General features: G+C 47.3%; 1 protein-coding gene and 1 pseudogene across 2 annotated transcripts in view; one reads left to right on the top strand and one right to left on the bottom strand.

Moving 5' to 3' along the window:
- LOC147090049 (uncharacterized) overlaps positions 1-21,025 on the top strand; it is a 39,390-nt gene that overhangs the window by 8,755 nt on the left and 9,610 nt on the right. Inside the window, exon 2 of one of the 2 annotated variants that reach the window (XR_015075314.1) lies at positions 9,998-10,341. The exons of the other annotated variant lie outside the window; for it this stretch is intronic. The gene's annotated coding sequence lies outside the window, so the exon portion shown is untranslated. Of the gene's footprint in view, positions 1-9,997; positions 10,342-21,025 lie in introns of those variants that run through there. 2 annotated transcript variants of the gene reach the window in all.
- LOC147090050 (syncytin-2-like) lies at positions 2,966-4,648 on the bottom strand (annotated as a pseudogene).

Below are 21,025 nucleotides of genomic sequence, written 5' to 3'. Positions count from 1 at the left end.
TGCTTGACTAATCTACTGGAATTTTTTGAGGATGTAACTGGTAAAATAGATAAGGGAGAACCAGTGAATGTGGTGTATTTGGACTTTCAGAAGGCTTTCAAAAAGGTCCCGCATAAGAGATTAGCGTGCCAAATTAAGGCACATGGGATTGGGGGCAAGGTATTGACTTGGATAGAGAACTGGTTGGCGGACAGAAAGCAAAGAGTTAGAATAAACGGGTCGTTTCCCGAGTGGTAGGCAGTGACTAGTGGGGTACCGCAAGGATCGGTCCTAGGACCCCAGCTGTTCACAATATATATTAATGATCTGGATGAGGGAATTGGATGTAATATCTACAAATTTGCAGATGACACAAAGCTGGGTGGGAGGGTATGCTGTGAGGAGGATGTCATGAAACTCCAGTACGATTTGGACAGGTTAGGTGATTGGGCAGAAACATGGCAAATGCACTATAATGTGGATAAATGTGAGGTTATCCACTTTGGAGGCAAAAACAGGAAGGCAGATTATTATTTGAATGGCAATAGATTGGGTGAAGGAGAAGTGCAGAGAGACCTGGGTGTTCTTGTGCACCAGTCGCTGAAGGTAAGCATGCAGGTGCAGCAGGCGGTTAAGAAGGCAAATGGTATGTTGGCCTTCGTAGCAAGAGGGTTCGAGTACAAGAACAAGGATGTCTTGCTGCAGTTGTACAGGGCCTTGGTGAGACCACACCTTGAGTATTGTGTGCAGTTTTGGTCGCCTTATCTGAGGAAGGATGTTCTTGCCATGGAAGGAGTGCAGCGAAGATTCACCAGGCTGATACCTGGGATGGCAGGAATGAAGTATGAGGAGAGATTGCGTCGATTGGGCTTATACTCACTGGAGTTTAGAAGATTGCGAGGGGATCTCATCGAAACCTATAAAATTCTGTCAGGCCTGGACAAACTAGATGCTGGAAGGATGTTCCTGGTGGTCGGGGAGTCCAGAACCAGGGGTCATAGTCTAAGGATAAGGGGTAGGACATTTAGGACTAAAATGAGGAGGAATTTCTTCACCCAAAGAGTGGTGAACCTGTGGAATTCTCTGCCACAGAGGGCGGTGGAGGCCAGTTCATTAAATATATTCAAGAAAGAGTTGGATATATTTCTTGAGGCTAAAGGGATCAAGGGATATGGGGAGAAGGCAGGGACAGGGTACTGAATTTGAATGATCAGCCATGATCTCATTGAATGGCGGAGCAGGCTCGAAGGGCCGAATGGCCCACTCCTGCTCCTATCTTCTATGTTTCTATGACACATTGCTCGTCCAGTCCTGAGTTCAGATGGTGTCAGTCCGGTCACCCTGTGATCCTTTTTCCATATTCCATCTCTACCTCTGGCTGCGCCTCTCTTTGTCCACTGCTCCTGCTCCTCCATTTCAGCCTCCTCTTGGATTCTTTTAATGTTCACTTCCTTTGCTGTTATTCTACCTGCTGCTCTTGCTGCCTGATCAGCTAACATATTTCCTTTTTGTTGCTCGCTCACTATCTTGCGGTGTGCCTTTATTCTAATCACTGCTACCTCTTCTGCTCCTTTTACCACTTCTACTAGGTCTCTCACTACCTCCTCATGCTGTATTTGTCCTCCTCCGGAGGTTACATATCCTCTCCTATTCCACGCTATCATATAAACATGCACTACCCCAAACGCATACCCACGATCGGTGTATACATTTACTCGTTTTCCTTTTGCCAATTTCAATGCTTCTGTGAGAGCCACTGGTTCTGCTACTTGAGCTGAGGTTCCCCCTTCAAGCCCACCCTTTGCGACTGTTTCTCCGTTCTCGGATACTACTGCCCAACCGTGTGTGGCTCCCCATTTATATCTCGGCGCGATCCGTCTACATAAAAGGTGTTTTTGGGGATTTTCAAGGGGCGATTCTGATACGGTTCCTCTGACCTCTTCTTCGATTACTAAGTGACACTCGTGTGCCTCACCCTCTGTTAGCATTCCCTCTGCGGGGTTGACAATGTGTTCCCTTATGATCAGGACTAATCTGTCCTTGGGTATCAATACTGCTTCCCAAGCTGCCCTCCTTCTGTCTGATACAGCCTTCATTTTGCCTGTGTTTAGCAGGTCCACACTGTGTTGTGTGTGTAATATCAGCTGTCCTGACATAGTGACGGGCTCGCATATCCGCACCGCCCATGCGGCGCAGTCGAGGGCCGCCACACATCTCGCCATTCCTTTAGCCACGGGGGTTTGTTGGGTGGAGTAATAGGCAATTGGCCTCATATCTCCCCGTACTCTTGGGTGACTACAGCATTATAGAAGTTCCTGTCTATACTATAATATATATGGAATGGTTTGACTATATTTGGCAATCCTAGTGCAGGTGCGGACGTCAGGGCTGCTTTTAATTTTACATAAGCCTGGTCATGCTCCGATTCCCATTCTATCTTATCAGTGGCGGGTCTCCCCCTTTAACTAACCGTTAAATCGGCTCTGCTTTCCCTGCAAAGTCTGATATAAAATTCCTGCAGTAGTTAAACAGTCCCAACACTTCCCTTACTCCCCGGACGGTCACTGGCCTTGGCATGCCTTTTATGGCTGCCTTTTGTTCCTGCGGGAGTGCCTTATACCCCAGGCTAATTTCGTGCCCTAGATACTTGACTTTGGACAGTCCAACCTTTGCTTTTTTTTGGGGGGTTCAGTTTAAAGCCAGCTTTCTTAAGTGTCTGGAGGGTGGCTAGTAATGCTCCCATGTATCCTTTGGCATCCTCTGATGCAATCATTATGTCATCGACATATTGGAGTAGGGCTCTCTGGTACTTTGGCAGGTCTAACCGGTCTAAGGCTTGACTCAGTACACGGTGGAATATATTTGGACTGTTGTGGAACCCCTGCGGGACCCTAGTCCATGTATACTGTCTATCCTGTAAGAACTGGGTTTTTCTGGTCCTCTTCTTGAGTTCCGTAGTACGAAGAATTCCAGGCTCGAGGGTTCGGAGAGTTAAAACAACATCATTTTATTCATTACTGTTCGGAGTGGTCATACAGCATATCGACAGTACATTCGTGTCCCGAGGGTCACACCGGGTTAGACATGTGGTGCCAGCATTTACGTCCCCGGGAGATGTCTGACCCTCTTGATGTTCCACACGCCTTCTGGCTAAGAGAGAGAATACCTGTGGGGAAGCCCCTATTATACCTTGGGACAAGGGTCACTACATCACTTTCCTGGCAACAAGTGTTTTGTTACATCACTTCCCTGGCAACAAGCGTTCTCCAATGGGAATCACTAAAGCCCTTTCAGTTTGACCATGCTCTGTTCTTCAGTCTGGCAAGCAGGTCCTGACTTGTCTCACTGTTGTGGGCACCGAACAATGGCTAGTCAATCATTCTCTAGTCAGCAGTTAGGCCCTTTCAGTGACCCTGATCTGGTCGTTAGCACTTGGTTAATACTTGGCCTCAGGCTGGGGCAGGTATTTCTCTGTTCTGCTAGCTTTTGCACTCTGCAAAACCGGGGCTGCTTTTTAATCTAATCTAGACTTTTCTTGTGTGAAGCCATTTTGTGAGCCAATTCATTGTCCATTTTATTCCCATTTCCACATCCAAACCCTTTTTGTAAGCCAATTCATTGTCCATTTTATTCACGTTTCCACATCCCTCCCTTTGATTCTTTATACAATCTACAAGAATCATTATATACAAGGTATACTCTTGATAGTGCACTTTATCAAGAACATACCCCGTGGATCCATTTTGTTTGTGTTCTGGCCATGAACACAACCAAAAGGGTTTTAATTTCGAATTTACAGATAACTGTGTGGGACCGAACAGGCTTCCTCTGGGGGTTCCCCCTGCTTTGCTGTGTCTACTTCTACCCTAATTCGGGAGAGGCGAGGGGGTATAGTAACTCCTGCATGACTTATACAACATTTGATAATATTTACAAAAATAATAATTCCCAAAATTACACCACTTATAACAATCAAACCATACAGTAATTTCTGTCCCAATGTTTTCAGCCATGTAAACCATCCTTCACCCCCTCCGGCTTCAATGAAGTCGGCCAGTTGATTTTTAATCTTGTCTATAGCGTCTTGGATATTTTGTCTCTCACTATTGACGTTTGTAATGCATTTGTCTCCGATAATCATACACACACCTCCCTCTTGTGCCAAGAGGTAGTCCAAAGCATATCGGTTTTGCATGCTAAAAAGACGTAGGGTTGCCATTTCCTTATTTATGGCGGTTAATGCTTTAATGGTGCTATTGCCCAGGAGGGTGATTCCGCACATTAGATAATTCCTATTCTTGGCTGCTATCACTCCTGCGCCCCCTCCCAATGATATGGCCGATAGAATACCCCACCCTACTGAGCTACCCAGTGTGGTCGGATCTCGCCAATCTGCACAGAACTCCTCGGAGACTGCCCGGCGTTTCCGTCTGGATGGTGTACTGGTGGGGCAGGGAACAGCTACGGGGGCGATTACTCCTACTGCGAAGAGAGAGGGGAGTTTTGGCGTCGCTGTTGTGTATGTTCCATTGAGGAGGAACGCAAACCCGTGCTTTGCTCGGTAACATTTGACCTCCCGGTTATCAACCTTCGCAAACTGTGTATAATAATAGTTAAGGGGGTCATTTGAGTTTCCCCCAGACCCGGACAGCTGGAATGTATCAAATGGGAAGATCCATTTACCGGATGATACATGGGTCCCGTTACACTGACCACAAATGAATTGTCTTCCTGCTGTGACATTAAAGCACCTTTGTTCCTCGCATGTACAGGCCAGCTGGCCCCTGTGTACCTGACAGTGGTGTCGGGCACATTGTTGTTGTATGCAGGTATTGTCCTGGGGGACAAGGGCATATACGCATCCCCGTCCTTTACCCGTAAAACACAGGGGATAGCTACCTGATGTTGTGCAATTCTCACCCACGAGCCCTCGGCAACCGGGGTCTGTTGAGCTTATTAGCTGCACGCATTGCCCCCGAACGCCCTGGCTATATCGACCCGTCTGGCCCTTGAATGTCTGTTTCGTTGTGTCGGCGGTATATAGTGGGAGGGGTTGCCAACCTGGTGTGGCTGCAAACAAGGATTCCACTGATGTGGCCAGGGGGTAGCATACACTCCGGTCTCCGTGTATCTGTAGGTGGGTCCGATAAAATAAGTTATTCTCTATGCCTCCTACCCATGTTAGAAAAGGGGTAAAGGAGATGGCTAGCAATATGTTGATGGGAATCATGGTGCACAATAAGTCCAATTTATTCTTCTGTTGGGGCTCCTGTCGTATCTCTTTTCACGTGTGACGCGTGTAACCAAGCTTTCTTTCCTTGTACTTTCACGGCTGCTCCTGTGGTCAACAGGATGACATACGGACCTTCCCACTTGTCTTCCAGGGGGGCTGGCTTTATTTTCTTTACCCAAACTTGTAGCCCGGGGACTAAACTGTGTCCTCCCGGTGGGGGTTCTTGCCAAGCTGCGCTGACCTGTTGGGAAGCAAAACTGACAGCCTCTGTTAGATCTTTGCAATACTTTAGTACTGTGTCACTTAGAAGATGAATGTCAGCCCTACGTAGATCTATTGTTCCGGGTAGCGACATTGGCCTACCGGTAACGACCTCATAGGGGCTGAGTCCAGTGGTCCTATTCGGGGTGGCTCGAATACTACATAGGACAAGGGGTAGGGCCTGAGGCCATGGCACTCCTTCAGAGTGGTACTTAGTGAGCCGTTGTTTAATTGTCCTGTTTGCTCTTTCCACTTGTCCCGATGATTGGGGGTGGTATGGGCAATGCAATGACCATTGTATTTGTAGTAGTCTGCAAAGTTCTTTTTCCCTTGTTTCATGGGGGCCGAAACACAAGGTCATTTTGTGGGTTCGATCGAATTCTGTTGTAACCGCCCACCCTGCCAATCGGGTTCCTTTTTTCACAAAGGATGACCCATCCGTGTAAAGGACCATTTCGGGATTGTGTAAGGGTAGTTCCTGTGTCTCAGCCCTCTGCTGCTCAACTTTCGGCACTTTCTCGAGAGCCAGTTTCTTCCCCGAGATTTCCCTCGGTCGATTACACTGTAGTTAAAAGTCTCGCTTGCTAAATACACCACCTTTGTCTTTCCATCTAATGGGCAGTCTTGGGCATATTGTGTGGGGAAGACCGTTAATTCTGCTCCTGTATCCAATAGGCAGTCTACTTCCAGTGGGGGTGAGTTATCTGTTTTTCCCACCAACAAAGTCATATAGAGGCCGTCCCTGGCTTGGGTGATTAAAGCTCTCAGTTGCCAAGGTACCTCTACCTTCGGGGGTTCGTTGGTGGGGTCTATTGGTTTTTTGAATGCTGTCGGGCCATGCTGTCGAAGGTTTCCCTTCCGGTGGAGTTTGAGTTCCGGTACATTTCTACCATCGCCATCTCTCCAGAGCTAAGGGTCGGTGGGGAGGGGGTAATTGCCTGGGTGTCATACAGGCCGGCAGCGCCCAGGGTCTGCCATGGATTTGTGCCGGGTTGATTATCTGGGACTGCCTGTCCTTGCCATTGTCCTCCCCCACCTCTTCCTCTACCCCTGTTGCCCACTCGGCATGTTCTAGCCCAGTGTCCCTCTTTCCCACATTTGTGGCAATTGCCTGGTTTCTTATCTGGGTTTTCCCAGGGGGGTGCAGAGTTTACTCGCTCCGGGGGGTTTAGTTTCATGGCTCGGAGCTGGGCACAGTGTTCTCTATCCTGGGTTACGGCTTGTTGGGTCAGGTCCGCAAAAGAAACTGCGTTTGTTTTCCAGTTTGCCATTGTTAATTTTACCAATTTTGCCAGGTCAGGTCTCAAACCATTCATAAAGGCGTTTTTCAATGGTTCATGGGTGCAGGCATCCACCTCTGCTTTGGTATTCTGTCCCATGCCAGAGTACTCTAACCACTGGTTGGCGAAACGACCGGCGAAGTCATTGGGGTCTTCTTTTTCTTTTTGGACACAGGAGGCTATTTTGGACCAGTCTGGATTGGTCGGGCCCCTTTCCTGTAGCCAATTTCTAATGGCCGTCCACCCTTCTGTCCTATCGGCTTCTGATTCTATCAGAGCTAGGTCAGGGGGGACTATTAGGACTGGTGGTACGGCGGGGGGTTGGGCTCCGACAGCTGGAGGTGGGTTGGCTGCTTGGTGCGCCGCTAAGGCCACTTGGTGTGCTTGTCTGGCTGCGTTAAGTAGGGCGTTTGCTCGTCTGGTGACGGCCATATTTACTATTGCCGTCAGGGCGGCCGACTCTCTTGCACTAACTACTACTGCTATAACCTGGCATCCATCAAATGGGTGCAGGTTATAGATTGTTCTTTTTCATTCCAAGAACTGCCAGGCTTTTACTCCGCTTTTCTTTGGGTGCGGCATATCAGTTGCCCATTGATCTATATCTTTTGGGTTGGCCGGGTAATAGGTATAAATTCGGAGGTTTCGGCCGCCTACTTCATGTTTTTGTAACCTGATGGGGGCAAGGCGTGGGGGTGGTTTCTTGGTTATATCTTCTTCGTCTGATGAGTCCGTAAGAGGTATTATAGCAATATGGGCTTCGTTTGATCGGGGTTGGAGCGTGGGCTGTTCATATGCCGGAGGGGCTGTAGGGGGCGCTGCAGGATAGGTAGGATACAAGGGCGTCGGAGTAATCGTCACCACTCCTGGGCTTTCCCTGTATGCCTCCCTTTCCTTCTTGGTTTTTGCCTTCCACTTTTCTGCTCTTTCGTTTGCTTTTTCAAGGCATTTTTGGTGTTTCTCTAACTCGGTTTTGTATTTTGTTATCTGTTCATGGAGAGCTGTTTTTTGTTCTTTCTCTTTGGCCTCTGCCGCCTTCCGAGTTATTTCCCCTCTCTGCCTACACTGTTTCAAGGTGGCCAATACCCAGCCCGTTTTTCTTTTCCCTCCTTTCATACGGGTGGTCTTGCCCCATGCTCTTTTTATATCATCAAGGGACCATTGTCCTTTTGAGGCACCAAATTTTTGTTCGATATTATATTCATGTTGTGGGACATCGAATGTACTTTCTATATACTGCTTGAGTTGGATTACTATTTCTTCTAACGTGGTCTCAGGAGGGGCTCTGCCTCCTTTTTCTGTCGTTGGTTTTCTACTTGGTTCCGTCATGTTGCCACAGGTCGTAGACTTAACGAATAAGTTTAAAATAGATTAGAGTCGTCCCGGACTCTGCCGCGTGCTAGCTAGCAATGGGACCTGTGCTCCGTTAACCGCCAGCCAGAGGGTACACTACCCGGTTGGTTCGTTCAATAAAGATCGCAGAGACGGGGTGTAAAAAGGGCACAATAAATTCCAGTGCTTACCTTTTTCCCCTTTCTTGATGTCTTGCGATCCTGCCGACTACGCCAAGTTGTAAGAACCGGGTTTTTCTGGTCCTCTTCTTGAGTTCCGTAGTACGAAGAATTCCAGGCTCGAGGGTTCGGAGAATTAAAACAACATCATTTTATTCATTACTGTTTGGAGTGGTCATACAGCATATCGACAGTACATTCGTGTCCCGAGGGTCACACCAGGTTAGACACGTGGTGCCAGCATTTACGTCCCCGGGAGATGTCTGACCCTCTTGATGTTCCACACGCCTTCTGGCTAAGAGAGAGAATACCTGTGGGGAAGCCCCTATTATACCTTGGGACAAGGGTCACTACATCACTTTCCTGGCAACAAGTGTTTTGTTACATCACTTCCCTGGCAACAAGCGTTCTCCAATGGGAATCACTAAAGCCCTTTCAGTTTGACCATGCTCTGTTCTTCAGTCTGGCAAGCAGGTCCTGACTTGTCTCACTGTTGTGGGCACCGAACAATGGCTAGTCAGTCATTCTCTAGTCAGCAGTTAGGCCCTTTCAGTGACCCTGATCTGGTCGTTAGCACTTCGTTAATACTTGGCCTCAGGCTGGGGCAGGTATTTCTCTGTTCTGCTAGCTTTTGCACTCTGCAAAGCTGGGGCTGCTTTTTAATCTAATCTAGACTTTTCTTGTGTGAAGCCATTTTGTGAGCCAATTCATTGCCCATTTTATTCCCATTTCCACATCCAAACCCTTTTTGTAAGCCAATCCATTGTCCATTTTATTCACGTTTCCACAATCCCCACACAGGTTCGAATCCCGTTTGTGACGCCAATTGTTGCGGGGTATTTTAAACCAACACTCGACACAAGGTTTTAGATCGATAGTCAAATTGTCTTTATTGCCCCGGTCGGGAGACAGTCTGCTCTGTCTTAGCCAGACCTTTCCAAATTGCCACAGCAAACACTACATTTTTATACATTACAATACACATGGCCATCTCATGCACAATTCATTCCTGCCACCCGATTGGACCGTGGCCCGCATGCATCTTCACTGATTGGTTGCCTATGCCGCGTTACATTAAAGTACAGGTAGACTATCCTTTATCCGAAAACCTCGGGACCAGTCGAGTTTCGGATAAAGGAGAATTTCGGATTTCGGAAGGTGGGTCGGCGGGGGTCGTGCGCACGACTTACCCTTTATCCGAACTTCCGCAACCGGAACCCTCTAAAAACCGAAGGTTTTTTCGTTCAGCGTAAGTCGTACGCACGACTTACGCTGAACGAAAAAACCGAAGGTTTTTAGAGGGTTTCGGTTTTCGGAAGTCCGGATAAAGGGTAGTCTACCTGTACCGCCTTATTATCGGAAAAGTATATGTCAAGCTGTTGTTGCACCTCTGACCTCTGTTGGTTCCATGTCTGGCTATGTTACCTCCACTGCCAATTCAGCAACTTAGAAAAAGCTTATTACTGCAAAGTATGGTCTTTATTACACCATTCAGTGAAACTGCCAGCGATGTCCGTTTAACTCTTTCCCCACTGCAACACTCCTCCTCCTTGATTGCAATGTCTACATCGTCCCTCTCTTTTGTGAAAACAGACGCAAAGTATTCATTAAGAACCATATTCATGTCTTCCACTTCCACACACAGGTTACCTTTATAGTCCCTAATATGCTCCACTTGTTTTCCTTGCCAATATTTTTTCATGCCCTCTCTTTGTTTTTCTTCTTTCAAATAGTGCCATCGGATCTTTGATGTCCACCTGAGAGAGCAGACGGGGCCTCGGTTTAACGCCTACTCCAAAAATCGGCACCTCCAACAGTACAGCACTCCCTCAGCACTGCACTGGAGTGTCAGCCTAGATTTTTGTCCTCCAGTCTCTGGAGTGGGACTTGAACCCACAACTTTCTGACTCAGAGGCAAGAGTGCTACCAACTGAGCCACTGGCTGACACTAAAGAACAAGCAGTTCTGATGGGTCAGAGCGATCATAATATGATAGAATTCTTCATTAAGATGGAGAATGAAGTAGTTGACTCAGAGACTAGGGTCCTCAATTTAAATAAAGGAAACTACGATGGTATGAGGCGTGAGTTGGGTAGGATTGATTGGGGAATGTCACTCAAAGGGTTGACGGTGGATAGGCAATGGCAAACATTCAAAGATTGCATGGATGAACGATAGAATTTGTTCATCCCTGTTTGGCATAAAAATAAAACAAAGAAGGTGACTCAACTGTGGCTAACAAGGGAAATTAGGGATAGCCCTGACAACATTCCGGCAATAGTACTGAAGACTTGTGCTCCAGAACTAGCTGCACCCCTAGCCAAGCTGTTCCAGTACAGCTACAACACTGGCATCTACCCGGCAATGTGGAAAATTGCCCAAGTATGTCCTGTCTACAAAAAGCAGGACAAATCCGACCCGGCCAATTACCGTCCCATCAGTCTACTCTCAATCATCAGCAAAGTGATGGAAGGTGTCGTCGACAGTGCTATCAAGCAGCACTTACTCAGCAATAACCTGCTAACTGACGCCCAGTTTGGGTTCCACCAGGGCCACTCCGCTCCTGACCTCATTACAGCCTTGGTCCAAACATGGACAGAAGAGCTGAACTCAAGAGGTGAGGTGAGAGTGACTGCCCTTGACATCAAGGCAGCATTTGATCGAGTGTGGCATCAAGGAGCCCTAGCAAAACTGAAGTCAATGGGAATCAAGGGGAAAACTCTCCATTGATTGGAATCATACCTAGCACAAAGGAAATTGGCTGTGGTTGTTGGAGGTCATTCATCTCAATCACATGACATCACTGCAGGAGTTCCTCAGGGCAGTGTCCTAGGCCCAACCATCTTCAGCTGTTTCATCAATGACCTTCCCTCCATCATAAGGTCAGAAGTGGGGATTGTTGTATCCGTGTGTTAATGAAGACACGGAATGCAGGAGTTGGTTTACAGGTGTTTACTGGACAAAGTCTGCAGGTGAACTAACAGATACAAGACAATATACAGGCTTATATAGCCCGAGTGGCCATCACCGGCACTACAGTACACAGGGGGCTCTTAAAGGCACATACACCACAATTCCTCCCCTTTTAGACAACCAGTACATAATATTTTAAGTAATCATTAATTAACATGTTACAAGAACAATAATCTACACATTGCTGCAGTTAATCAATTATAAGTCAGTCTCTCTGGAGGCTTCCTGACTCGGTCCGGATAACGCCTCGGTGGTGTAGTAGTTTCTGGTGGTGTAGTAGGTTCTTTTGGCAAGGCTGATTCGGCTTGAATGCCAGTGTCGGGTTCATCTGGTTCCAGTATCACCGGATCGGAGGTAGATACTATGGGTATCTCTACTTCATCATTAGGCGTATAGAGTTCTGGTGTAGGTTGTCCCTTTTCGGATGACTCCATGATCTAGTCAGCATGGCGCTTTATTATGCTTTCTCCAATGTCCACGGTATACATCAGCGGTCCTAGTCGTGTGCAAATAGTTCCAGGCTGCCATTTCTCGGTACGGTAGTCCTGGGCCAAAACTTGTTGACCTATCTGGAAGGTTCTAGTTGGCCTTTCATTCATGCCTTGAAATTGCCGGTTCTCCACGTCCCTTCTGATGTTTGGCTTGATCAAATCCAGCCGGCATCTTAGGCTTCTATTGAAGAACATCATGGCGGGAGTTTGGTTTCTAACCACATGTGTTGCATTCCTGTATGCAAACAAGAAGTTATCTACCTTATGCTGAAGTTTTATGTCTTCAAGAAGGCCATAAAGGCCATGGGTAATGAAGGTCTGGACAAACCTTTCAGCCAATCCATTGGTGGCGGGATGGTATGGGGCGGACGTGTAGTGCTTAACCCCATTGTTTTTTTAAGAACTTCCTGAATTCTTCGGACACAAATTGCGGTCCATTATCAGAACAGATCTGTTCAGGCAGCCCATTCCTGGCAAATATGGTCCTTAATACTGTGGTTTTTTCCGTGGTGGTGGAGGACATCTTTATTACCTCCGGCCACTTGGAGTGTGCATCAACCGCGATTAAGAACATTGAGTCCATAAATGGACCAGCAAAGTTGATGTGTACCCTTTGCCATGGAGATGAGGGCCACTCCCATGGATGTGGTGGGGCGTTTTGGACCTTCTGGCATCCTAGGCAGCTCTTGGTCATTTCTTCGATGTCTCCATCGATACCTGGCCACCACACAAACGCTCTGGCTAGGTTCTTCATTTTCACTCCACCCAGATGCCCCTCGTGAAGCTCCTTTAGCACTTTACCCTGGAGTTTGGGTGGAATCACCACTCTGGAGCCACACCTCAAGGTTCCTCGGCACACTGACAGCTGTTCTCTTCTTTGCGAGAATGCTGGCAACAGTGGTTCGCCATGTGCTGGCCATCCCTTCACCGTTAAATCATAGACTCGTGAGAGAGTCGGGTCATTTCTCGTTTCCTTTTCAATGGCAGAATTTGTTACTGGTAGACATTCCACTATGGTTGAGTGGAACATCTCCACTGGGTCTACTGTAGGTGCCTCTTCTACCGTTGGCAACGGTAGGCGCGATAAACCATCAGCATTCCCATGCTGTTTTGATCCTTTGTATTCTGTCATATTGGTGTGCCCCTAGGAAAAGGGACCACCTCTGTAGCCTTTGCGTAGCCAGTTCGGGGGAGGAGCAGCAGCGGAGGAGGTGAGGAGCCCGGTTTAAAAACCGGCGCCAAAGGCAGAGGCCCGACCAGTTCGGGGGAGGAGCAGCAGCGGAGGAGGTGAGGAGCCCGGTTTAAAAACCGGCGCCAAAGGCAGAGGCCCGACCAGTTCGGGGGAGGAGCAGCAGCCCAGGAGCGGAGCGGAGAGGCAGCAGTCGGCGAGACTCGGGGCTATTTAAAAAACAGCTGAGGCGGAAGTCCAGCTCTTGAGCTTTTTTTCAGAAGCGGACCTGGTGGGAAGCACCCAGGTGAAAGGTATTTAAGGAGGGTGGTGGCTTAAACCCGAGTTCCTACAGAGTAGGAACCCCCACCGCCCCCCTCCTCTAACCTAGTAGTCTTTTAGCAGCTGTCTAAAAACAGAGGTCACAAATTTTTTGGTCTCAGTTTCTTTTCAGCAGGGCAGGAACCGGGAGGAGCGGGAAGTCGGCGTAGGACCAAGGGGACAAGACCGGGAAGTCAGTGAAAGACCAGGGAGGTAAGACTAACTGGTAAGTACTTTCCTCAAACCTTCCTAGAAAGTAAAACCAAAACTAGTGGGATTTGGTTAGTTTAAAAAGGAACAAGAGGAGTACAGTATACATTGGTCTAAGTAAGCTTCGGGAAAACAAAAGTCGATAAATAAACTAAAACTAGAAAATTAAAAAGTAATATAAGGGTTAAGTCATGGCAGTAGAGCTCGGACCTGTGTCATGCTCCTCCTGTAACATGTGGGAAATCAGGGACGCTTCCTGTGTCCCTGACGACTATGTGTGCGGGAAGTGTGTCCAGCTGCAGCTCATGTGGGACCGCATGACGGCCCTTGAGCTGCAGATGGACTCACTTTGGAGCATCCACGATTCTGAGAGGGGTGTGGATAGCACATTTAGTGAGTTGGTCACACCGCAGGTTAAGGCCAGCGTAGACAGTACATGGGTGACCAAAAGGCAGAGCAAGGGCAGGAAGGTAGTGCAGAAATCCCCTGGGGTTGTCTCCCTTAGCAACAGGTTCACCGTCTTAGGTACTGTTGTCGGGGGGGGTGACGCATCGGGGGAAGGCACCAGCAGCCAGGCTCATGGCACCATGACTGGCTCTGTTGCAAAGAAGGGAGGGAAAAAGAGTGGCAGGGCTATAGTAATAGGGGATTCGATTGTAAGGGGAATAGATAGGGGTTTCTGTGGTCGCGACCGAGACTCCAGGATGGTATGTTGCCTCCCTGGTGCAAGGGTCAAGGATGTCTCGGCGCGGGTGCAGAACATTCTGGAGGGGGAGGGGGAACAGCCAGTTGTCGTGATACATGTTGGTACCAACGACGTAGCTAAAAAAAGGGAAGAGGTCCTACAAGTAGAATTTAGGGAGTTAGGAGCCAAGCTAAAAAGTAGGACCTCGAAGGTAGTAATCTCTGGATTACTACCAGTGCCACGTGCTAGTAAGAGTACAGAGAACAGGATAGTTAGGCTAAATACGTGGCTTGAGCAGTGGTGTAAGAGGGAGGGTTTTAAATTTTTGAGGCATTGGAACCAGTTTTGTGGTAGGTGTGACCTATACAAAAGGGACGGTCTACACCTGTGCAGAGATGGAACTGATGTTCTCGGGGTAATTTTTGATAAAGCAGTTCGGGAGCATTTAAACTAGTATGGCAGGGGGCTAGAAACCTATGTAGTGAAATAGAGGAAAGTGAAAGGCAGACAGAAATAAATGGTAAAAGGGTGAGGAACAAAAAACAAAGGGCCAAACTAATTCATAAAAAATGTGAGCATAAAAAAAGCCTGAGGGTTTTATACCTTAATGCGAGAAGCATCAGGAACAAGGTAGATGAATTAGCTGTGGAAATAGAGGTTAATAATTATGATCTAATTGGGATTACGGAAACATGGTTGCAGGGTGAGCAGGGCTGGGAGCTTAACATACAGGGGTATTCAGTATTTAGGAAGGATCGACAAAAAAGAAAGGGAGGAGGGGTAGCATTGCTAGTAAAAGAGGGGATAAATGCAATTGAAAAGAAGGATATTAACTCAGTTAATACAGAATCTATATGGGTGGAGCTAAGAAATAGCGAGGGGCGAAAAACATTAATAGGAGTGGTATATAGGCCTCCAAATAGTAAAATAGAGGTTAGGGAGGGCATCACGAGGGAAATTAGAGAAGCGTGCAATAAGAGCACAGCTGTCATCATAGGTGACTTTAACTTACATATAGATTGGACTAGCCTAATCAGTAAAAATAATGAGGAGGAGGAATTCCTTGAGTGTTTAAGGGATGGTTATCTGGATCAATATGTCGAGGAACCAACTCGGGAACAGGCTATATTGGACTGGGTACTGTGCAATGAGAAGGGACTAATCAGTAATCTTGTTGTACGGGGACCCTTGGGTCAGAGCGATCATAACATGATCGATTTCTCACTCGAAATGGAGAGCGAAGAAATTGACTCAGAGACTAAGGTCCTGAATTTAAACAAGGGGAATTATGATGCCATGAGACGGGAACTGAGTAGGTCTGATTGGACAACATTCCTGGGAGGACTGGAGGTAGATAAACAATGGCAAACATTTAAAGATAGAATGACAAAATTGCAAAAATTGTTTATACCAATCTGGCATAAAAGGAAATCTAAAAAGGTGACTCAACCGTGGATAACAGGGGAAATTAGAGACAGCATAAAATCCAAAGATAGGGCGTATAAAATAGCCAAAAAAAGCGCCAGAGCGGAAGATTGGGAACAGTTTAAGATAGAGCAAAGGAGGGCAAAGGGCATGATCAAGAGGGGCAAAATAGCTTACGAAAACAAGCTGGCGGAAAATATAAAAACTAACTCCAAAAGCTTTTATAAATATATCAAAAGGAAAAGACTGGTGAAAACCAAAGTTGGTCCATTGCAGTCAGATACGGGGGAATATATAATGGGAAATAAGGAAATGGCAGATCAACTAAATGCATACTTTGGGTCAGTCTTTACGAAGGAAGACACAAAAAACCTCCCTGGGATATCGGGAAAAATAGGGACATTGGCAAAGGAGGAACTGACGCAAATCAATATCTCTAAGGATATGGTGTTAAGGAAGCTAAAGGGATTGAAGGTGGACAAATCCCCAGGGCCTGATAACATGCATCCTAGGGTACTGAAGGAGGTGGCCCTAGAGATAGCGGATGCACTAAGGATGATTTTTCAGAATTCATTAGACTCGGGAACAGTGCCGATGGATTGGAGGGTAGCTAACGTTACCCCACTATTCAAAAAGGGGGGTAGGGAAAAAGCAGGTAATTACAGACCTGTAAGCCTTACATCAGTTGTGGGCAAAATGCTGGAGTCCATCATTAAGGATGAAATAGCGGAGCACTTAGCAAATGGGGACAGGATAGGACAGAGTCAACATGGATTTACAAAGGGTAAATCGTGCTTGACTAATCTATTGGAATTTTTTGAGGGAGTAACTGGTAGAATAGATGGGGGAGAGCCAGTAGATGTGGTGTACCTGGACTTCCAAAAGGCCTTCGATAAGGTCCCACATAAAAGATTAGCATGGAAAATTGAGGCTCATGGGATAAAGGGGAAAGTATTGGCGTGGATAGGGAACTGGCTGTCAGATAGAAAACAGAGAGTTGGAATAAACGGCTCATTTTCTGAATGGCAGGCAGTAACAAGTGGGGTACCACAGGGATCTGTCCTGGGCCCCCAGCTGTTCACAATTTACATTAATGACCTGGATCAGGGAGTCGGATGCAGCATTTCCAAATTTGCAGACGACACTAAACTAGGAGGGGGGGTGGGCTCAGAGGAAGAGACCAGGAAGCTCCAGAGCGATTTGGACAGACTGGGCGATTGGGCGGATAAATGGCAGATGCACTATAATGTGGACAAGTGCGAAGTTATCCACCTTGGGTGCAGGAACGGGAGGGCAAATTATTATTTAAATGGCAATAGATTGGGAGAGGGGGAAGTACAGAGAGACCTGGGTGTTCTTGTACACCAGTCACTGAAGGCGAGCATGCAGGTGCAACAGGCGGTCAAGAAGGCAAACGGTATGCTGGCCTTCATAGCAAAAGGGTTAGAATACAGGAACAGGGATACCTTGCTGCAGCTGTACAGGGCACTGGTGAGACCACACCTCGAGTACTGTGTACAGTTTTGGTCGCCTCATCTGAGGAAGGATGTTCTTGCCATGGAGGGGGTGCAGCGGCGATTCACCAGGCTGATACCAGGAATGGCGGGAATGACCTATGAGGAGAGACTATGTAGTTTAGGGATGTACACACTGGAGTTTAGAAGATTGAGAGGGGACCTCATAGAAGTGTATAAAATTCTGACAGGTCTAGACAGACTGGATGCAGAAGGAATGTTTCCCTTGGCGGGTGAGAACCGAACTAGAGGACATAATTTAAGGATAAGGGCTAAACCATTTAGGACAGAGATGAGGGGGAATTTCTTCACTCAGAGAGTGGTGAACCTGTGGAACTCATTGCCACAGAGGGCAGTGTACGCCAGCGCATTAAATATATTTAAGAGGGAATTAGATATATTTCTACGGGCAAAAGGGGTTAAGGGTTACGGAGAGAAGGCGGGGACGGGATACTGAATTAAAGGATCAGCCATGATCTCATCGAATGGCGGAGCAGGCACGAAGGGCCGAATGGCCTACTCCTGCTCCTATCTTCTATGTATCTATGTATCTATGTATAATGGGAACACCCTTTTTAGGGTTGAATATGGAGACGAGGGGTTGATGGTCAGTCAACAAGGTAAATTTTTGTCCGTGTAGGTAATGGTTGAATTTCTTCACTCCCCATACCAGGCTCAGTGCTTCCCTGTCAATCTGGGCATAGTTACGCTCCGCTGAGTTCACTGAGCGTGATGCAAAAGCTATCGGCTGTTCTGAGCCATCAGGGAATCTATGTGATAATACCGCTCCTACGCCGTAAGGGGATGCATCGCACGCCAGTCTGATTGGCAGTGATGGGTTGTAATGAGCCAAAACTTCCTTGGACGTGATCAAGCCTTTACATTTATGGAAGGCACGTTTACAGTCCTCGCTCCATTCCCAAATTACTCCCGTTTGTAGCAGTTCGTTAAGAGGGTGCAGAACAGTTCACAAGTTCGGTAAAAATTTATGGCAGTAATTTATCAATCCCAGGAACGACCTTAATTGTGAGACATTTTCAGGTGCTGGTGCTTTTATGACCACTTCAATTTTCTCAGGGGACTTATGCAACCCTTCTTCATTAATTATGTGGCCACAATATGATATTTGTTTCTGGAAAAATTCGCACTTGGGGCGGTTTGCTCGTGGGCCCCGTTCTCTCAGCCTAGTGAGCACCTTCTCCAAATTGGCACGGTGTTCGTTGTCGTTTTCTCCTGTTACAAGGATGTCGTCTAGGTAGCATTGAGCCCCAAGAATCCCTTGCAGGACTTGTTCCATAGCTCTTTGCCAGATTGCTGGAGCTGATGCTATTCCGAAAACCAGTCGATTGTACTGGTACAGGCCTTTGTGTGTGTTTATTGTGAGATACTTTTTAGAGGCCTCCTCAACCTCCATTTGTAGATATGCCTGTGCCAAGTCAATGTTTGTGAAACGTTTCCCTCCGGATAGTGAGGCGAAAATATCTTCTATCCTCGGAAGAGGATACTGTACCGTGTGAAGGACTGGGTTTACAGTCACCTTGAAGTCCCCACAGATGCGAATTTTTCTCTGTTCTTCAGATTTATCATTGTTTAACGTTTTCTTTATGACCGGGACGATGGGTGTTGCCCACTCGCTCCAATCTATCTTGGATAACACGCCTGTCTTTTCCAAATTCTCCAGCTCTGCCTCGACTGCTGGACGAATTGCGTATGGCACCAGCCTTGCCTTAAAAAACTTGGGAATTGCCACATCTTCCACCTTTATTGAGGCGGTGACACCTTTCAAGGTTCCTAGTTCCTGTTGGAACACTTCTTTGGCGTTGGCCAAGATGTCTTTTAATCGTTCAGGTATGATGTCATCATCATTTTTTTTTCTTACTGGTCACCGTCAGTGCCTGAATGGAGTGCCAGTCCAAACGTATCTTCCTGATCCATTCACGTCCCAACAGCGGTGGACCACCATCTTGCAGAACGTATAAATACAACTTCTGTATTTCCTTGCCGTTGTATACAACAGGCACCTTTATTTTCCCTTTGGGGTATACTTTCTGCCCCGTATATGTTTTCAAGATAATGGTTGTGTCTTTCAAAGGTATATGCGGAAATAGCCGCTCGTAATCCCGTCTACTTATGACGGTCAGAGCTGATCCTGTATCTAGCTCCATTTTAACTGGGGACCCCGCTATCGCGAGGGTAACCCAAATGGTCTGGTAATCTTCTTTGGCAATTACATTATGTAATTTGAGAGAGCTTAGTCTCTTGTTTCCGGAGTCGCTATCGCTCTTCTGGTCTTCGGAGCTACTGTCCGTCATCATTTGTACCTTTCTGTACTTTTCTTTATTGATTTTTTTTCTGTCAGTGGATTTTTTGTTTCCAGATCGGCATACACGTGTAATGTGTCCCATCTTTCCGCATTGCCTGCATGCTTTGTCCTTGAACCAGCAGTCCCTCTGGTCATGGGTGGATCTGCCGCAGCGATAACATCTCTCGAAACCCCGTGTCATTTCATGGGTGCCGAAGTCCTGTGGCTTTTGCTGTATCTCTGCAGCTCCTCTTGCTGCTGCTTCGTATGATACAGCTACACTGAAAGCCTTGTCCAGTGTCAAATCTTTCTCAGAAAGTAGCCTTTTTTGTGTTCCTTCACTTAGGAGACCGCAGATGAATTTGTCTCGTAGAGAATCTGCCAGTCCTGCCCCGAATTGGCAGTGTAAGGTATCAACAATCTCCTTAAAATTCTTGTCCATCGGTTTGGCTGGAGTGATTAAGTTTCGTAACAGCCTGTATGTCCTTGCGCCCATTAGATTTAGAAGTACCGATGCCTTTTTATCATCCTTTATTTCATTCGCTGTGCAATATACTTCCACTCTTTCCACATATGTGGCCCAATCCTCTACATCACTATCGAAAGTAGTAATGTTGCCAGTCTTAGGCATCCTAAAAAAAAAAATGGCGCCTCCCGCGCTTTCCTTTCTTCCTTGCTGAAAAAAATGGCGCCTCCCGCGTTTTCCCGCCGCTGTTGCTGCTGACAACGCTGTTCTCCGCGGTTTTTATTTATACAAATATTTTTAATAGTCAGAGACTTGTTCCCGCCGGGCTCTCTGGGACTTTCCCCGCCCTCTGCCTGGTCCGAACGCCGACCTGCTTTGCAGAGCTGGCCGTCTCCCGAGTGCTCCACCCTTCGTATTTGTTTGCCTGCGCCTTCACTGCTTGGCCCCGCTGTAGAGCCAGCCGATCGAGCCCCAGCCCGCCGCCCAGGAAGGATTATTGCAGTACCTGCCACCAGCCGGGCTAGCTGGTGAAACCACAGTTTTTTTTTTCTTTCTTCGTCTGAGGAATCGATCTCCTTGAGGTGCTGCTGAATTGCAGGTAAGTCCGTTTCTAATTCGCCGCCACTGTTGTATCCGTGTGTTAATGAAGACACGGAATGCAGGAGTTTGTTTACAGGTGTTTACTGGACAAAGTCTGGAGGTGAACTAACAGATACAAGACAATATGCAGGCTTATATAGCCCGAGTGGCCATCACCGGCACTACAGTACACGGGGCTCTTAAAGGCACATACACCACAGGGATGTTCGCTGATGATTGCACACTGTTCAGCACCATTCGAGACTCGTCAGATACTGACGCAGTCCTTGTCCATATGCAGCAAGACCTGGACAACATTCAGACTTGGGCTGACAAGTGGCAAGTAACATTCGCACCACACAAGTGCCAGGCAATGACCATCTCCAACAAGCGAGATTCTAACCATCTCCCCTTGACATTCAATGGCATTACCATCGCTGAATCCCCCACTATCAACATCCTGGGGGTTACCATTGATCAGAAACTGAACTGGACCAGCCATATAAATACTGTGGCTACAAGAGCAGGCCAGAGGCTGGGAATTCTGCAGCGAGTGTCTCACCTCCTGACTCCCCAAAGCCTTTCCACCATCTACAAGGCACAAGTCAGGAGTGTGATGGAATACTC

Source organism: Somniosus microcephalus, unplaced genomic scaffold (genome assembly GCF_052327205.1).
Source record: "Somniosus microcephalus isolate GS21.2 unplaced genomic scaffold, FLI_Smic_1.0 unresolved_chr4, whole genome shotgun sequence".
Lineage (NCBI taxonomy): Eukaryota > Metazoa > Chordata > Chondrichthyes > Squaliformes > Somniosidae > Somniosus > Somniosus microcephalus.
Note: the sequence above shows the minus strand (reverse complement) of the source record. Positions and strands in the feature narration are given on the sequence as shown.